Genomic DNA, 14,495 nt, shown 5'->3' with positions numbered 1-14,495 from the left:
CGCTGGTTCCGCATGAACCCGAGGCGGCAGTTTCGTGACTATGAGAAGTATTAAAGGGCTCTGGTTATTGACAAAGTAAAAGTCCCATAAAGGTGCAAACTTTGGTGTGAAGTCTAGACGGTGGTAGACGTGCGAGTCACGTTCACTTGCAGTCGGGGCCGGGCCCAATGGTGCTGGTTCAGCTCGCTAATTTGTGGGTTCTTGCGCTGCTGTCGCACTTTAATAGAGTTTGAGAATTGGGGACCCAAGACACTGGGTCCCCAAGCTGCGTTGGGGAGGCTGCTCTTGCGTTCGGAAGAACAGCACAGTTTGAGAATTCGGTCAAACGCAAGGCTGCGTTGGGACAGACGCTCGGGGCGCCACACGTGGCAAAATTAAAATTATTCCAGACACGGGCCATACTGCGCCGTGGCGCGCGTTGCGTCTAATTCGTCTCGCTGGGGACCCGAGACGCCTTGGGGACCGAAGCTAGTTTCTGGTTTTCGGGCCTTGGGACAACGCGAGCGCAAGAGCCTAAGAGCGGCTTGGGTTCTGCGCATGCGCCCTGGCGGCTCGCAAGCTTCTTGGGTTCCGAAACTCCTTGGGGCCCCAATTCTCAAACTCTGTAATATCTTCACCGCACGGTGCCTGTAGGTCGCTGCGTGGGCTCAGAGCTTCATTGCACATCGCTATGGGTAGAACTAGGTAGTCGCCTCCACAATCTTATAAAGTTCTAAGCATCCTCTGCAGTGTTGCTTCGTTTTTCTTCACAAAACTGATAGCACTCTCGCAGAGATTTTAATGAAGAAACGTATGAGTGTGACAGCTAGCCCTCGCTCATGCGCAGGACTCTGCCGGGAAGCTGTCGAGGCGCTCTCTGCAGCAGGCCTGGTCGATGAAGACAGCAACAAAGGCCGCCTGCGACCCACCGGTGAGGGACCTCTCACCAGTCTTCAGTTAAGCGAAAACGCTAAATATTACACCATGTTATATGTAGAATATCTGAAAATACATGTAGGGCCACTGCCGTCTTCTGCGTGCCTGGGTGAACATTAACTCAACGAGACTGGTAGCGATCACTTAGATAGGAGTGTCAGATAGGGCAACTTGGTGATTCATGATATACTGCGCAGACAAAAGCAGAGATGATGAACCGGAGCCCTTCCCCTGTCGCGGATATGGGGGCAAGCGACACTTGGCGTACCTGACTTTCTTTCCTTCGCGCATTGGCCAGTGCTCCATTCTAACGTAAGCAGCCGTCCCCGGAATACTGTTTTCGGTCTGAATCGGCAGGGCGTTTTGGAAATTCTTTCTAGCGTTCGTCAGCCTCTAGAACAGACCGGCCAGATGACCATCACGCGAACGCGGAAAGAGCCAGATTTGGCGCACCAAGTACCAAATTTAATCTAGGGACCAGGTAACACCTTGGCCACCATTTTTGGCACTAGATACTCGAACGACAGCAACTGAGGCGCCGGATACGCATTATTTGGCTGCAGTCGAGAAAACATAAAGGTAGCCATAAAATGTCCAAGTAGCCGTGACGCTTTTTTTTCTGCCGGCCTAGAAAAGTAGCGAAACCTGGCAACCCTGCTTGTACCTATGTCTCTTTTGACAACGAGGTCCAGCGAAAGGTATGGGTTCATGTGTTGCTCCACTTCTTTGTAATATTTTAAGCGGCGAAGCTGTTAAGCACAGCATAAGAACGGCTGTTCCCCACAAGAAACCTCGCCGCGTCGTTGCCTAGCAACCATTGCCGCCACAGCTGCGCACCACTGGGCCTCGCCTGGCTAACGCGTCCGCTGGAGTGACGTCATGTCAAGCCGCGCGTGCGCCGAAGGAGTAGCAACGGAGAAACCGCCACCTAGCTACCGCGACAGCTCATGTCACTTCATGCCATGCCGCGCATGCGCCACGGCAACAGCTGCGGAGGAGCCGCGTCGAAGCTACCGAAATGACCGTTTACGTACGTTATAAATAGACCTACTGCGCATGCATATGTCCTCGGGATCGTTGTAAAAGAGCTGCGCCTGATCGTGCCCAGGCTGTCTGTATCCATGGATCGTCCTAGGCAGAACTTTACATCTCAGTAAGATGCTACCAATCGCGAGGCTCGACGCGCTGCAGGGAAAGAACGAGATCCGACTCAGCCCACTTGAACAAGAAAGCGGCTGACGTGGAGATAAAGAGGTGGTCGATCCAAGAGCCACAGGAAGCTGAAAAACAGCCGTGCCTAAACCAAGTTTGAAACCTAGCCTTAGCCGATAAAGCCTCCTACTAAGTCTTGCGAATGCAGCTTCTTCATTTTTTAAAGGAGGTCCTATTCACTATGACTTGGATATCCTTTGGGCATCGAGAAGGTACTACGAGTTTTTAGTTATGTAGACGACTTTCTCGTGATTTTACACGAGAAAGTCGAGCAGTAGTGTGGTGGAGGAAATTTTCTACTTGTTTAGACAAGATGGAAAAGACCTATCGTTTAGCTATCAACTCGTAAGGCTGACACCTTGCAGTTTTTAGACGTTAATATGCTTTTGGGAGTAACACGTGCGCTGGAAATACTCTCGCGTGCTCGTAACACTCTAAAAAAAAAAAAGGGAGCGAGAATGGAGCAACGGGCTCCGTTCCTCCTTCGGAGCCGCGACTTGCTCCTTTGCGGACGATTCACTCGTCGCGCCCTCTTGCGGCAAGCGCCAAGGGAGAAACGTTTCTCCTCAACCACGTGACTTGCGCGCGAGCGCATGCGCACGGCGAGTTACATCGTGATTCCGTGCTGCGGAGAGCGGACGCTTTTTCGCGCACGCTCGGCAGCCTCAGACCAGATTATCCAGTGCTACCGATCTCGGCCAGTCGCGTGCAATTACTTGTACCTAGGATTGATGCGAGCAACACACGAGTGACGTTCATTGTTTTTGTTCTTTGTGTTTAGTAACGTGTGTGGCGTTTTTTTTTCCTTTTTTTTATAGGCTCGGCGTGTGCGCGATGCGCCGCATACTTTCGTGTGTCTCGTGTTGTTTGTATACGTTTGCGCACGATCTGCTTGTCATAAATACAGTAAGTCCCGCTTCACAAAACAGTCTTGTTTTATATGAACACCTTAGACTGTACACCAATAATTCAATTTTTTTCGGCGTTAACATACTTGGCAAGAGCACGCGTTTTTAGTTTTACACAGCACTTATCAATACAACAAGCAATATAAAGAAGCATAAAAGTTAATTTTTACATTTTAGCAAACGTGATACCACTGGACAGCGCATGCGTGAAAGTGCGATAACGTATATTTGCTGGAGTTTGACGTGTCGAAACCACCGTATGATTATGAGGCACGCCGTAGTGTGGGACTACGGATTAATTTCAATCAACTGGGGTTCTTTAACGTGCACCCGAACATAAGCACATGGGTGTTCTTTGCCTTTCGCCCCCATTGAAATGTGGCCGCCGTGGCCGCATTTTAACGTTAACCTGCATCATAATTGCACATATCTGAAAAATAAGTCAATGACTTCTGTCAATTAAGCCAAAATTTTCAATTACATGCGTTTTGGAATACGCATGCCATCACTGAGAATTAGGACGGACTTATGCACGCGTGCAGTATGTATCTCTCGTTCTCAGTATTTTGCTTTGGCGTGCGAAACTCAACACAAAATGCGCTTCTAATGACAGCTGTGCACAGTAGGTAATCACTAACACTCTCACTCACCTTTGTGAAAAGAGTATTCCAAATCCAACGCAAGACTAACCACCGCCACAACGACAACTACACAGTTGTCGCACAATGACCGCAATTTCACACGCCAGGCGAATACCGTGACGTAACAGTGGCAGAGCAGCATGTAGGTACAGCGTACTGAAATATTACAGAACACGTAGTGTGGGTAGCGTTCTTTTCCATAATTCGCGCGGTGTAGCGCCAGTTTCTCTACTCAAGTAATCGAGCTGCCGCGGCGCCAAGAGCCACTGACATCGCTCTCGAAAGACCACCGTCCGGTGTGAGGCCATCTTGTCTTGTTTCTTCGCACGACCCGCGTTGTAATGTACGTATACACAAATGAGACGGCCGTACCGCATCAGAAGCATTGTCACTGAAGGGCTAGCAGTTGAACGAATCCATGGCCCATCGTCATACTTGTGTTCAACGCATAAATAGAATGTGAACCGATGTCAACGCCAAACCACTCAACGAAGTCGACGCGACGAAGGCGACGGAGTCTGAACGGCATGTTGCTAATCTTGCGCCCTCCCACAGTAACTAATGAAAATAAAGAAATCAGAGAGTGAAATTTCATCTGTGGCCGCTATCGGAAGATGGCGCTGCTTCAAAATGTCATCGGAATGGTATGAACGGCTCTCAATGTGGTCGTTTTCGCACTAACTTATTCAACTCTGTAAATATCGTTCATTATTATGCGGCTTTAGATTAACTGGTGAGCTTGGCTAAGCCATAGCTACTATTTAATAATGTCGGCGTATATTGTGACGCAGCCATGGAATCGTAAAGAGTTGAATAAAAATGACGCACCTTTGTGCCACCATGGTCCACTGTAATTCAGTGACTATATAAGGGCCAGCGCTTCATAGAGGGGTATGTGTAAGCGTCTGTACGTATGCGCCTGTAGTGAATGGTTTTATACATGCGAATGAATTGTGTATGTATTGAATTCATTGTGTGTACTATGTATCTGCCTAGTAAACGTGTGCGTAGTAATGAAAGCTGTATCAACTTTCCGGTGTCCTTGAGTAATCCTTGAATGGGCCTACCTTCCCGAAATGCCGTGTGCAGTATCAACGTACGCCGCCTCAGACAGAAACAACTTTTTTTTAGTATTGTTTAATCCCTCTAGATGGCGCCAGCTACCACCTACTTCACGGCCGCGGCGCTCTCACAGCTCCACCTACTTATATGAAGTTGAACATCTATCTATCAAAACTATGCTCTGCTGCGCCGGGATTGTTTTGATCGTGGTTTTGATGCTGCAGAATGTACATTTTGGAGGCACAAACGCGTGGATAACGTCGCTACACCGTGTGACGCTTCGACAAATAAAGACAGCAAGCCTAACGTACAGTCTCCGGGTGAGAGCCCCTTTGCAGTATCCGTCTCTTTTAAAGTGAACGCCGTCTCGCTGGCCGAGCGAAACGTACGAGTTCCGTCGTTCCGTTTCGCGAGGTTTTCATCACTACAGGTTTGTCTCCTTGATTTTATTGTCATATCGTTCGATATTAAGCTCAGCGGGACCGTTTTTTGTGATTGCCAGTGCCGCATACTCTTTATCAGTCGAGAATCGATGCGCTCGCTAGGCCTAAATCTATTGCTCGCTTCGCTGGCTTGGCGACAGCCATCTTGATTTTGACGGTTTCTCCATTGAAAAGGGAGGAACGGTTTCTCCATTTGAAGACGAACATTGGGGACATCGCCGTTTCTCCCTTAAAGGAGAGAGGGTCACTCCATTTTTTTTAAGAGTGAAGGAGCTTTAAGCGTTTGAATGTGCACACAGCAAGATACTGAAACGAGCGATTGGATGCCTTGAATCGCTGCTGGTGAAGCGTTGCATTCACTCGGTTCAGGAAAGCTCTCGTCGCCAGATTGAGCGCCTGCAGGCTGCCGTGTTTCCCTGCTCGATTTTGGCTGCGGTGACCCTCCTTCAGAAACTTAAGGGCAAGAATAAAGCTATGCGCGTTCGTGGAACCAAAAGGCCGGAAGCGGTCCCATATGCGCACAAATTCTCGCACAACTTTGGCTGAAAGGTACAATGCGCCTATTTTTTCTCGGCGCCACATAAGCTGGCTGGGCTGACGCCGTATGCGCTGTGTACGAGGTTCCGCTCACTTGTGCGAAGGTCTATACCAGATAAGCTGGTTGGAACACGAGCTCTCTGTTTTCAATAACGCATCATTTCACTTACGTTTAGGTCCTGTGCCTGTGAGCCAAAAATGTTTACTAGTATTCGAATTTTGGGAACCAGTGGCAATACGGTGGCCAGATAACTTACGGAAGCGTATCATGTCAGAAAGAACGGAAGTGACAGCGAAAAGGCATTTTTAGATTGGATGTTCTAATCTGCATTGTGGTGACATATTTTTGTGTGTGTGTGTGGTTACGATAAGCAGTGTGCTGGCGCATGCCGGCTGTACAATGTGTATATGAAGGAATTTTTTTTTTCGCAATAAAGATAGTTACGACTTAGCGTTTGTCCTGTTTGCACATGCGTGTGTTCTTCTATGTCCCGTACAGCATTTACACTCTGTAGTTTAGCATTAGCTTATAGCCAACTAGCCCAGAAAGAAATTTTCTTAAGAAAGAAGTAGACATACACAGAAAAATAAATAGAGGCAGAAAAAAGACAGAAAACAATACAGAGATAAAGAGAAAGAAAGAGAGGAAGATAAAAAGAACATGGCTGATCGCTCCGTCCTAGGAATCGGTATAACATGAAAGTGAACCGTCTCTTCATGGGAGTACACGTGATTGTCTGTTGTAAAATGATGTATGAGAGCTCACACAATTTCTGTTGGTGTTTGGCAGCTGTAGCACCGTTTGACATGGATGCACCCACGTTGCCGCCTAGTGACGCATTTCCATCGCGACGACTAACGCCCATGATCGTGATTTAACCGTTGTGGTAGATGAAGTTGCTAACATATACCTGGGCAGAGTATATCGTTAATCCCGCAAAAAAATGGCACCAACAAGAACAGAATAAACTTTGGTACTCCATATGCACTCCTTCAAAGCGTCGTCAAGTGAGGAGAGAAACGGCAAGGTGTGCGCTCCCAAGCAATAGGCTAATCTACGCCGGTGCTCATGCATACACTACCACACTGCGCTTCAGCAGCACGCGACGAAGAGGTTCGCATCTTGAGCCGTGAACGCGCGATGGCCTTCCACGTCCCGCTCGCCTCTGTCTCGCTCTACCAAGGCAAGAGATTCGTCCGTTGACATCGTTGCCTTTCTGAGCCCAGGGTGTCTACCGACCGGGAAAACCGGGAATTCTCAGGGATTTTGGGTAGTCTGGAAATTCTCAGGGAAAACTCAGGGAAATTGTGCTCCCATCAGGGAAAATCCACAGTATCTTTATTGAAAGGCGACGAAAGTCGCGGTAGCGCTTGCTCGGTATTTTGTGAACGCATTTTTCAAATCAAACGGCCGCTGCGGCTGCGGGGAAGTGGCGCACCTTGATGCTGTCATCGCCTTCGGAGCGGTGAAGTGGGAGAGAATCCGGCTAATGCGTGGCATGCGGGAACCGCGAACCACGACACATCGTATCGCGCAATGTTGTCAGGATGTTCTGGGAGTACGCGGTGTAGTTCTGTAATCTTTCTCGCGCGCGCTGTGCGTTAGCGCCCGATATGGTGTTTTTGTTATCGCCGCGTGTCAAGTAACAAGCATGATTAGTTGTACAAGCGGTAGCAGTAGATGTAACGAGCTTGAGTTATTTTGCAAGCGATCGCGATCGCGCACGAAGCGGATGTCTTCGACAAGGCTTGTACCTGGCAAGCCATCCCGATCGGCGAGAAAAAAGAAGCTTGTTGGCTGTTATCGGAGAGCTCACTCGCTTCAAAGATGCTATTTAGGACTCCGTGAAGAATATAATAAATTTCCAGGCGAGAGCTAGCGTAACTAACGGGCCCATTCACAGCAAGTGAAAGCTTTTTTATTTCTTTTTTTTCCGATGAGGGCACTGCTGAAACAAGTTTTAGGCAGTCGACTGAAATTTTTTGGGGCTGCAGCTGGCAATTACCAGCCACACCACGTAGGTGTTTGCTACAAAGCCGAATTACAAAACTTTTCAGAGCCATGGCATAGCGGCGACCGAAATTCGCGACACCGGCACGGGTCCCACATGCTCGATTCGGCGCGCGATGTCGGAAAACAGTAATGTTTCCACCATAATCGGATGTGCCGTAATTCAGGCTGTTGCCGTGCTTTCATGCGATCTTAGCCCGCAGCTATATTGCTTTTTTTTGCGATAGCAATTATATAGACACTCCGACGCGAATTTTTTGCCTTCGCCATGATCTTCCTTATCAAGTCCAAATCGCGATTACATCACCCCGCGCGTCGCATGCTCCATGTGCGAGTGAAAGTGCGCGAGCGCTGCCGACGAACGGGGCTTAAGCAGAGATGAAACGAGCCGACCGTCTCATTCGCGCGATGGGCACATGGATAGGAGCCGGCGCGTTGGGAAGGGGGGGGGGGGGGGCTGGCTGCGTGAGTCCGACAGGAAGTGCGTACTTTGTACCAGCGGGCGTGGTCGCGTGCGCCGCGGTATCTTTAGTGGGGATCAGCAGACGGCTCATACCTTTGTAGGTGTTGTGCTCTTATTGCAAAACTTCCGTTGAAGCCATAGCAGTGGCAGATCCCAGAGGGGGGGCGGTAGCGGCGATCGCCCCCCCCCCCCCCCCAAGCCAGCCCCCGCCCCTTCCCTTCAGTGCCTGTCGTCCACCTCCTTTGTCAGGCTTGCTTGTCGAGTTTGCCCCCTTTGTCAGGTTGCTTTGCCTGCCACTGTCCAAAAGGGGTAAAGAGAATCTTGTCCCTGCTCTCTACCTCTCATTGCTCTACCCTTTCCTGCTTCCCTATGCACATTTCCAACGAAGGCTTCTTAGGCACCGCCATAATCCCCTCTGGGCTGTTGTAAATATGCATGACCCACCAAAATGCACTGCTGAGCGTTGGCTTCAGCCTTTATACCCCCCCCCCCCCCCATTATGTACCTGAATCAGCCCCTGAGCCACAGATCATAGATAGGGCACTTCTCTTAGTGCAGCGGCTGCGTTTCCTGAAGGAGCGAGCTGCTAGCCTATATTCATATAAAATTCCTCTTTGTTGAAAAAAAAAAAAATAAAAGAAAAAAAAAAGAGAGGGTGACCTTATTTTTAGGTCTGGCGGTCCCATGCCGCCAATTTCCCACAGGGTGGGAAATTGGCGTACAGTACCCTGTACCGTACAGTACCCTGTACCGTACAGTACCCTGTACGGTCCGAAGTACGGTATGCACCCACACACAAGGGCACCTGGGGCAACATTGCCAGGAGTGTGGGTGCATACCGTACTTTGACAATACGGCAGTGTTGTTTAGAGACAAAGACCGGTGCACGCGCGAAATAATAGAAGCCGCAGCAATGAACTGCGGTGATTACGAGTGTGTCAGCGCACCATCCCTTCTCTTATCCCAAAGAGAAATGGGATATCTTGATGGCAGCTGGTAAAAGTGCAATGCAACGAACACGTGTGGTGCTAATCAGATGAGTGGCTGTAGCTGTTTCTTCTTTTATTTTCTTTCTTTCACTGTATATATTTGCGAGCGCAGATATTAAACGTTAGTTGGAAGTTAGCGCTTGTGCTCGTCGTGTTCCTTTGTCCCCTGTGTAGATGTTCCGCGCTATAAATTTCGTAATTCTGGAATCATTTCACATTTTCGCGACCCCGGAATGGAATGGAGACAACGCTTGGAGGAATGGAATGGCAATGGAATTACGCCTTTTTCCGAAAATAGAGCAAGTCTTCGTCTACGCGCTGTTTTTCAAACTTCAAACATTAGTAAGGCCGAACATTAGCTCTAGCCCGGGAGATGAGGCGTTCCTGAGTCTCGAGCTGAGAGCTGGTCAGCCCGCACTGCAGGTGCTCCGGGATCGGATCAATTATCCCTGCGCGTTGGTTCCTATTGATACACCCGCACGAAAGTGGCGAATGCTCTATGTACAGCCTGATCTTTATCTCACGAGCAGTTTAGTAACTGACACACGTAAATATTGTCACCTGGTCGTGACGTCGACGAAGGCAGCAGCCAGCACGTGTGAGATGAAACTTTATTTGACCGAACTTGTGGCCGGGTAATTGAAAGTCAAGCTACAGCAATACACCGACAGCGGTCAACAGAGCATCGACCATCGATCAACTGACAAGCGGTCAAGCACGTCGGCTTTTATAGGGCTGACGCGTTGGAGTTTTGAGTACTGTGGCGGAGCCTGGTGGCGTGCGCCGAAGTTGCTTGGGTAGTCAAAAATGGACGCCGACCGGCGAGTTACGCAGTTCTCAGTTGCTTTGAGGTTTTACTTAATTTTGCGCCTAGTTTTCAGGCTCAAAAAGTGCTTAAAAGGTACGCAGGAACTTGTCCGCTATGCCTGCAGAGTCTGACATGCTTGACAAGCGATCCCTGCTTCAACAAGCCGTGCCGAAAGCAGGTGGTCCGGGCGACGGCTCTGAGCAGCGCGCGGTCCCGAAGCGCGGTCGCCGACTCGCCGCCGTTAATGTTGCGTGGTTAATTGCCTCGAACATGGGGGTAAGGATCCTAATGTGCGGTTTTACTGGTTCCCCTGAGAGCCGTACGAAGTGGAGCGACGGAACCGCTGGATACGTGCCGTACGACGCGTGAAGTGAGTACGCGAGCAAAACGTGGTTTGCGACGTAACGTGCTGATTACTTTTCGTACGCACGTGCACGCGTTCATATATGTATATATTCCCTGTGTGCAGTCCAGGCGGCACGCCGTGGCTGCCGACGGTGATCACGAGGATATGCAGCCGGCATTTCGTGGGAAATGAGAAAAACGATGCCATGAGTCACCTTGCGTATGTGCCTACGATTTTTCCGGCAGCTTTAGAGCCGGCTGCTTCCAGCGGCCGGCTGTAAACACTGCGCGCCGTCGCTTCTCGACCGCCACCGCACGCTGACAGAATTTGACGACTTCCCTAGAAGCAAATGTTGAAAATTACGACCGTGCATGGGGAAAAAGTTTGTTTGCGACTGAATGCGGCAGAAAACGGCACACGGCGCGAATGCACTCCTTCGGGCCGCCGACGGCTAGCCTTCGTCACTGGACCTTTCTTGATTCCGTTTCGTCGTGTAATGCAAATCATCTCGGCTTTCTTAACAGCAATCTTTTCGTTTATGCACTGTCGTTAATTGCGCGAGCATGCCTCGTAAAACTTAAGTCGAGTTCAACGTCGTATGAGATTCGCTGCACTTGCGAGTTGCAGCGCGCCGACATGGTTCCTTCAATCTCCTGCACGTAGTAAACATACTTGGCGTTGACGAGCTTCTTGCGTTTACGCAGATTGCTTGGCCTGAAGAACTCAGCCACGCCAGAAATTGGCCGAGATCCAAAGCGCAGCACAACCGACAGCGGCGGCTCCATTGCGCATCTGAGCTTAGTGCTGCATGCGGCCGCCAGTCTGACTACTCGAAACCAAAGAACTTATCGGAGGGGGCGCTTTTTAGCACCGTTTTCGCTACGCCGCCTGGGCAGCCAGTCAGGCCTATACAGGCGCTATCCAACTTTCCAGCGATATCACTGGTGGCGGCGTTATCTCTCGACAAAGCTGGAACATTCGCGTGCGGCGCGCAATCTTAACGTAACGTTCTAAAACAATCGCGAAGCCTCTTACACATCGCGGCGCAGCCTGCGCAGGGGGTTGCCCACAGTCTTTTTTCTTTTCTTTTCATACCTCACAATAAAGAAAGTCTTTGTGGTTGAAGCTTCAACTCATGAAAAATAAGACGAGTGGAAATGCCCCCTCTGAAAAAGCATCGTCCCGATGCTTAAAAACAGAACATGAATACATGCAGTACTAAAGAAAACTAAGAAAGCAAGCAAACATTAGAGTCCTCAGGTGCGTTAACGAGCATAGTACGGTTTAAGACGCACCACATGCACGACCTCGGCGCCTCTGAAAGTTCGTGATGCCGTCGGAGATAACATCGTAGTCGAGTGCGTCGAGACGTCGAAGTACCCTGTACGGTCCGAAGTATCGTCGAAGCTTCTCGCTTAGTCGCGTCGTCGTATTGGCGTCCAGACCCAGACACGGTCGCCGGGCTGGTAGTCCACGAAGCGTCGTCGAAGATCGTAGCGACAGCTGTCGGTGTGCTGCTGAGTCTTGATGTGCAGGCGGGCGAGCTGTTGAGCTTCTTCGGCACGTTGTAAGTAAGCGGCGGAGTCGAGATTTTCTTCGTCGGTGACGTTGGGTAGCATGGCGTCCAGCGTCGTCGCCGGGCTCCTTCCATAGACCAACTTGTACAGCGTCATCTGCGTCGTTTCTTGGACGGCCGTGTTGTAAGCGAAGGTCACGTACGGAAGGACGGCGTCCCACGTCTTGTGCTCAACGTCGACGTACATGGCCAGCATGTCGGCGATGGTCTTATTCAGACGCTCGGTGAGGCCATTGGTCTACAGGTGGTAGGCGGTGGTTCGTCTGAGTTAGGTCCGCAGATCGCCTGAGTTTGGTCCGCAGTAAAGACCTCTGTCTCTCATGAGGACCTCTGGGGCGCCATGACGCAAGACGATGTTCTCCACGAAGAACTTGGCTACCTCGGCGGCACTGCCTTTGGGCAAGGCCTTTGTCTCGGCGTAGCGGGTGAGGTAGTCAATTGCTACGACGATCCACTTGTTGCCGGAAGTCGACGTCGGGAACGGCCCCAGTAGGTCCGTCCCGATTTGCTGGAACGGCCGGTGAGGTGGTTCGATTGGCTGCAGAAGTCCCGCTGGCCTAGTCGGCAGTGTCTTCCGTCTCTGGCAATCTCGGCAAGTCTTAACGCAGTGGGCGACGTCGGCAGCAAGGCGTGGTCAGTAGTATTTTTCCTTTATTCTGGCGCGCGTGCGGGAAACACCGAGGTGTCCAGCCGTCGGGTCGATGTGTAGGGCCTGGAGGACTTTTGGTCGCAATGACGAGGCCACGACAAGAAGGTAGTCGGTTCGAAGTGGCGAGAAGTTCTTGTTCAGGAGAACGCCGTTCCGTAAGAAAAACGACGGCAATCCTCCCTTTAATACCTTCGGAACAACGGCGGTCTTGCACTCGAGGTACTCCATAAGGCCCCCAAATTCCGCGTCGGCTCGTTGCCTTTCGGCGAAGTCGTCGGCACTTATAGTTCCGACAAAGCAGTCGTCGTCGTCGTCTTGCGGCGGCGCGTCGACGGGGGCACAAGACAGTCAGTCGGCATCAGAGTGTTTTCGTCCGGGTTTGTACACGACGGTAATGTCGAATTGTTGAAGCCTCAGACTCCATCGTGCGAGACGACCTGAAGGGTCCTTCAAGTTAACTAGCCAACATAAGGCGTGATGGTACCTGACAACTTTGAAGGGCCTGCCATAGAGGTAGGGGCGAAACTTTGACGTAGCCCAAATGATGGCAAGTCATTCTTTTCCTGTGGTGGAATAGTTGCCTTCTGCCTTGGTTAGTGACCGGCTAGCATAACTGATAACCCTTTCAAGCCCGTCAGCATTTTGCACAAGGACGGCACCGAGTCCTACGCTGCTTGCTCAATCGTCGAAATGCGCAAGTATGGGTGGCGTCTGCAGGCGTCGCTCAAGTTCTTGAAATGCTTGCACTTGCGCCGTTTCCCACCAGAATTCCACGTTAGTCTTCGTGAGAAGCGTCAGTGGCTTGGCGATCCGTGAAAAGTTTTTGACAAAGCGTCTGTAATAGGCGCATAAGCCGACAAATGGGCGCACGGCTTTCTTGTCAGTGGGTGGCGCGAAGTCGGCGATGGCGGTTGTTTTTCGCGAATCTGGGCGCAGTCCAGACTTGCTGGTCACATGACCCAGAAAGAAGAGCTCGTCGTACGCGAATGAGCACTTTTCTGGCTTCAGGGTCAGTCCAGAGGTCTTGATTGCTTGAAGTACTGCCTCAAGCCGCCGGAGATGCTCGTCGAAGGTCGAGGAAGAACGACCACGTCGTCCAAATACACAAGGCACGTCTGGCGCTTCAATCCGGCCAGCACGGTGTCCATGACGCGCTGGAACGTTGCAGGTGCCGAGCAAAGACCGAAAGGCATGACCTTGAACTCAAAGAGGCCGTCGGCTGTTATAAAAGCGGTCGTTTCTCGGTCTCTTTCGTCTACTTTGATCTACCAATAGCCGGTCTTGAGGTCCATCGACGAAAGGTACGTCGCGTTGTGAAGTCGATCCAGGGTGTCGTCTATCCGTGGGTGGGGGTACACGTCCTTCTTCGTGATTTTGTTAAGGTGCCGATAATCAATGCAGAAGCGCAGTGTCCTGTCCTTCTTCTTCACTAATACCACGGGTGACGCCCACAGACTCTTGGACGGCCGGATGATGTTGTCGCGTAGCCTCTCGTCGACTTGTCTCTTTATGGCGTCGCGCTGTCGAGTCGAAGCTCTGTAGGGGCTCTGACGGAGGGGCCCCGCACTTTCCTCCGGTATAATTCGGTGTTTCGCCACCGGACTTTGTCGAATTCGTGATGACGACGAGAAGCAGTCCTTGTATCGTTGGAGCAGCGATTTTATCTGTTCTTGCTTGCGATGGGGAAGACGTCAGTTGAAATCAAAAGCAGGTTCCAGCCCTGGCGTTTTTGCGGAAGCTTCGGTTAAATCTGTGAGGGTTCTAGCGTCATCATCATCGCGATTCATCATCATCGTCATTTTTTTCTAGCCACCGCGCTGCGCCTCTCGGGCAGCTCATGCTGAGAGCTGCTGGCGGCTGGACGCCGGCAGCGGCTGCCGCTCTGCTTCTACCATGGCCTTTTAATGAAGTAGCGAGAACGACACGGCCACGTTG

At 50.8% G+C, this 14,495-nt stretch overlaps 1 long non-coding RNA gene across 1 annotated transcript in view; it reads left to right on the top strand.

Annotated features, from left to right (window-relative positions):
- Positions 1–827: 827 nt before the first annotated feature.
- The window catches only part of LOC125758171 (uncharacterized), an 85,136-nt gene continuing 71,468 nt past the window's right edge, over positions 828–14,495 (top strand). Inside the window, exon 1 of the long non-coding RNA XR_007415931.1 lies at positions 828–910. This is a non-coding gene — a long non-coding RNA (uncharacterized LOC125758171). The remainder of the gene's footprint in view (positions 911–14,495) is intronic.

This window comes from Rhipicephalus sanguineus, chromosome 4 (assembly GCF_013339695.2).
Source record: "Rhipicephalus sanguineus isolate Rsan-2018 chromosome 4, BIME_Rsan_1.4, whole genome shotgun sequence".
Taxonomy (NCBI): Eukaryota; Metazoa; Arthropoda; class Arachnida; order Ixodida; family Ixodidae; genus Rhipicephalus; species Rhipicephalus sanguineus.
The sequence above is the reverse complement of the archived record's forward strand: the minus strand, read 5'-3'. Positions and strand labels throughout refer to the sequence as shown.